The following is a 5,450-nucleotide window of genomic DNA, read 5'->3' as shown; positions in this document are numbered from 1 at the left end:
GGGAGGCTGCCTAGATGGAAGAGGTCAATTATGGTAAGATTACTGGAATGATTGACATTATTATATCTGATGTAGGAATAATGAGCCTCATAGTTTGCCTGATCTTCGTAACGTTCATCACGATCACTTTATGTAATAACTCACAATGATATATAATCTCCACATCTCACACCGTCACTCATACTCTAGTTCTTTAATATAACACCAGTGCAAAACAAAATGGCTCACTAACCAAAGATATTAGCGCCGTGTGCCTTAATTACTAATTCATCCTCATTCTTAATAAAAATAACAAGAACATTTATCTACCGAGGCTTCTAATGAATCTAATAGTCTATCAATGATGACATTTATATTCATCTTCCTTCAACCTTCTGAAATGTTAATCTTCTTTCATGTGTGACCTTAAAATCAGTTCAGGTTTTGCCACACTAAAACATTAAATTCATCAACTTGTTATTTTCAACTACTTTCCCATTCCAACTGAGTGGAGCAAGACAACCCTTTTATATTGAAGGATAAGTTATGAAGGTTCACTTCTCTACTCTCGTCCCAAGCCTCTCTCTCCTGTCCTGCCTGACTCTCGTCCCAAGCCTCTCTCTCCTGTCCTGCCTGACTCTCGTCCCAAGCCTCTCTCTCCTGTCCTGCCTGACTCTCGTCCCAAGCCTCTCTCTCCTGTCCAGCCTGACTCTCGTCCCAAGCCTCTCTCTCCTGTCCTGCCTGACTCTCGTCCGATGCCTCTCTCTCCTGTCCTGCCTGACTCTCGTCCCAAGCCTCTCTCTCCTGTCCTGCCTGACTCTCGTCCCAAGCCTCTCTCTCCTGTCCAGCCTGACTCTCGTCCCAAGCCTCTCTCTCCTGTCCTGCCTGACTCTAGTCCCAAGCCTCCTCCGCCTGTCCTTCCTTTTTCACACAGTCTCTCTCTTCCAAATCCTCACTTTCCTCACAAACCTATCTCATGTTCAGACTCCCTCATCCCAAGCCTCTCTCTCTGGTACAACCCAACCCTCATCCCAAGCCTCTCTCTCCTTCAAAGCCTCACTCTCTGGCCAAACATCTTGTGTTCAGCCTCTCTCATCCCGAGACTTTCTCTCCTACAAAGCCCCATTCTCATCCCAGGCCTCCCTCTCCCTCCCTCCGCACCAGCGGTATTTAAACATTTTCAGTGTTGCAGGTCCACATGAATTTGGGGAAGAATTAGAGAAATTATGGAAGTCTTTATAATGTGTCCCATTATCACAATGTTGCTTGAAATCTTACAGTTGCACGTGCCGGGCTACCACAATAACAGCCACCTGATTGCCACTCTCCTGGAGGAGGAGGAAGAAGCTGATGTTGTGATAGTAAACATCACATGATGTATCACTAATGGTCATAAGATCAAACATTATGGCTACACATCCCGACAATCGCCAGACTGTGTGTGGCACAGCACGAAGGACGGAGTCGCCCGCCAGTCTTGTACGAAGCACAATACAATATCTCACTACTTCCTGCCGCTTTCAATACTTTCTATCAGTCAAGATACTCACACTACGTACGTACGTACACTGTTCTATCATCCTTTGTACATCTTCACTACTGGCGTTTTGGACCTTATCTGAATGAGTCAGACCAAATGGTTATCAGGGACACAGAACACATTACACTTGTCCACTATCTTTGTCTTTCATACTTTATCTTTCATACTAACTTGCCATTATCAAACGAAAGTTCATTTGGGAACTTATCGTGTTTCATTTTCTCCGTGGACTCATAGGAATATATATACATATATATATATATATATATATATATATATATATATATATATGTGTGTGTGTGTGTGTGTGTAAATGTATATATATATATATATATATATATACGAACTAAGTGCCTATGAACGAGCACTCTCATGAAATACAAACCTCCAACAGCCAGGATCGAACCCGGGACCCCTGTGCAACGGGTGGGAGAGCTACCGCTAGGCTATGATCGCCCTGATATGGAAATAACTATTCGAATACTATGTACTCGAATGCCTTTGACCTGAAATGTAATTTCAAGCCAGTAGGCCGACCCTGCACTTAGCTTGAATACTTTTGTGTTCACTATAATCTTCTTTACTACATCTCCTCTTCTCAATCCCTTTATCTTCACTATGCAAGGCTTATTAAAATCTTCACTACAACCTCATCTTCATATAACCTTATCTTGACTAAGCTGGTTTCAAGGAAGGCTTTAGATTTTACCCGCTCACACAAACAACGTACTTACACGGGGCCCCACGAGTGTAAAACTCCCTCCTAATACAGTGCAAATACATGATTACACACACCTACACACCACCACCACTAACAATACACAGAGAAATAGCCTTTTCGGTCGGCTTTGGATCCGTCCTTAAACGTAGTTTGGAGGATTTGGGGGATCAGGTCAATACGGTTAAGTTCACTACAACCTCATATTCACTAAAGTGTATCTTCACTACTAGCTTATTTTCACTAAATTATATCTTCACTATACCCTCTTCTTCACTACACCGTTATTTTTACCATACCATCATCATTGTACTCCCTGATGTTCACTAAAAATAGCTCTTATCTTCACTACATAATCATTTTGAATAAACTTTACTCTTTGATAACTCTTATCTCTGCTACATTCGGATCTTCACTATATTCGTTTCTTCACTACAAGCTATCTTGACAATATCCTTATCATCACTATGCTCTTCCTCACTACACTCTCACTACACTGAGCCTCTGAGGGAATATTCTCACTTGGTCCCTTCTCTCTTCCTTTCTTTGGAAAATTGAAAATGAGATGAGAGGATTTCCAGTCTCGCGCTCCCTCTCCTTTTATTCGCCTTGTACGACACACAAGGAATATGAGGCAAGTATTCTTTCTTCCCTATCCCCAGGGATAACAGCATCTGGTGTTCCCAGACGGTCACCCATCCAAGTACTAACCAGACCCAACGTTGCTTAACTTCCCTGATCGGACGATATATATATATATATATATATATATATATATATATATATATATATATATATATATATATATATATATATATATATATATATATATATATATATATATGAGGGAGCGGGTGGCTGGAAATCCTCCCCTCTCGTTTTTTTTTAATTTTCCAAAAGAAGGAACAGAGAAGGGGGCCAGGTGAGGATTTTCCCTCTAAGGCCCAGTCCTCTGTTCTTAATGCTACCTCGCAAATGCGGGAAATGGCGAATCGTATGAAAAAAAAAATATATATATATATATATATATATATATATATATATATATATATATATACACGACTGAAAATGAATTTCCCAAATAACAAAAATGGAAGCGCCGGGGTTTGAACCCGGGTCCTCTCGCATGCCAAGCAAGCGCTCTACCACTGAGCTACGCCCCCAAGAACATTTTCTGGCACTTAGTATTAAATGAAGCATTGAGATTACCACGGCAAAATAGTGTTTCACCGACCGTTGCCGACTAGCCGGCAAAATAACCACAGGGTAAATCTCCATGTTCCTCTCGTGTTTTCCTCTCAATTTTTCACGAAGAAATGAGTTTTACTTTTTTATTGTCGTTGCAATAGACTGGAACTAAGCAATAGACTGGAACTAAGCAATAGACAGGAACTAAGTAATAGACTGGAACTAAACAATAGACTGGAACTAAGCTGACCTGGTATGAGGTCAGAGCCCTCATTATCATCCCTGCTAACTACCGGAAGCAGATTAAGTCGTTCCACAACCGATGTCCGGCCCATGTTAACTCTGATGTGCCCAGCAGTTGGAGGAGGATCGCCAGAAGCTTCTGGAAGATTTCAAGGACGTCTTGGTGGACCTGACCCTTTCAGATAAGGTCGAAAACCACAATTTATTGTGAAGATCTTCACTATAACGTTGGACGAACATACTGAATGTTGCACACATGTGATGCGGACAAAATGAAAAAAGATAAAGACAAAAATTATGTCTGGTGTGGGTCTCGAACCCACGACCTTGAGTGTGTAAGACTCACGCTCTACCACTGAGCTAACCAGACAATAGAAAAATACGTCTGTTTCTTCAATTTGAATTAATGAAAATCTTTGCGAGGCAGCGTTTAGAAAAGAGAGATGTCTTTGACGAAATTTACTTGCTTGGCTTATTCTTCTGTCCCTCATTATCGAAAGTAAACATACTGGAGGATATATATATATATATATATATATATATATATATATATATATATATATATATATATATATATATATATATATATATATATATATATATATATATATATATATATATATATATATATATATTGGAAAGGATCACAATTTTGCACGTGATCAAGTATATTCCTATGAGTCCACGGGAAAATAAACACGATAAGTTCCCAAGTGCAGATTCGTGTAAAACTCACATCATCAGGGGAGACACAAGAGAGAAATATAACAGTCAGTTGATATACAATGAAGAGACGTAGCTCGGACGCCATATGGTAAACATGTGATTGTCCAAGACAGACAACAAGCGTATCATAAACTTATTATGTGGACAAGATGAATTCCTTACAAATTTTATCAACACTAAATTTATGCAATTTGTATAGACAATCACTTATATCAAGATTATAATTCTTTGTGCATTTAATGATAGAAGATTCAATGATATTTCTCGTGGTACTGGAGTTAGAGATTATAATGCCATCTCAGTTATTAACTCTAACTCCAGTACCACGAGAAATATCACTGAATCTTCTATTATTAAATACACAAAGAATTATAAACATTAAGGAAACATGCAACATGGCGGTCAAACTATGAGATGCACAAATGAAGTTTATGAATGGAATATCAGTGAGACGAACTAGTTGATGAATGATGAATGAAAGTGTAATAAAGTCATGATGAATGATGAATGAAAGTGTAATAAAGTCATGATGAATGAATGAAAGTGTAATAAAGTCATGATGAATGAATGAAAGTGTAATAAAGTCATGATGAATGAATGAAAGTGTAATAAAGTCATGATGAATGAATGAAAGTGTAATAAAGTCATGATGAATGAATGAAAGTGTAATAAAGTCATGATGAATGAATGAAAGTGTAATAAAGTCATGATGAATGAATGAAAGTGTAATAAAGTCACAGTTTAAAAGTACAAAATATGAATGGCAGCCAGGGAAGAGTGGCCCAGTTAAATGGAAGGGTTGAAAAGTTCGCGTTATGTGATGAATTTTGATAGATTTTGCAAGTTTCCTTTCCTATGATGGAACGTAAAAGTTTGTGCTTAGTTCTAGAGACAGAGTTCATAGGTTTATGTTTTAATGATGAACATCAAAGGATACCATTAATTTAACTGACTTTAAAAATGTTCAATTAAATGAAGCATTACATACACAAGCTGCTTTTTGGCGGAGTTAATGCTTCGCATTTTTTGCTAATTCTAAAGTAGGTGTTAAATTGA

The 5,450-nt window shown here is 38.5% G+C and overlaps 1 non-coding gene across 1 annotated transcript; it reads right to left on the bottom strand.

Moving 5' to 3' along the window:
- Window positions 1-3,966: 3,966 nt before the first annotated feature.
- TRNAV-UAC (transfer RNA valine (anticodon UAC)) lies at window positions 3,967-4,038 on the bottom strand. The gene has a single exon. It is a non-coding gene; the product is annotated as a tRNA-Val (tRNA).
- Between the last annotated feature and the right edge of the window lie 1,412 nt (window positions 4,039-5,450).

The sequence above is a fragment of the Panulirus ornatus genome, unplaced genomic scaffold (assembly GCF_036320965.1).
Source record: "Panulirus ornatus isolate Po-2019 unplaced genomic scaffold, ASM3632096v1 CTG_1917_pilon, whole genome shotgun sequence".
NCBI lineage: Eukaryota > Metazoa > Arthropoda > Malacostraca > Decapoda > Palinuridae > Panulirus > Panulirus ornatus.
The sequence above is the reverse complement of the archived record's forward strand: the minus strand, read 5'-3'. Positions and strand labels throughout refer to the sequence as shown.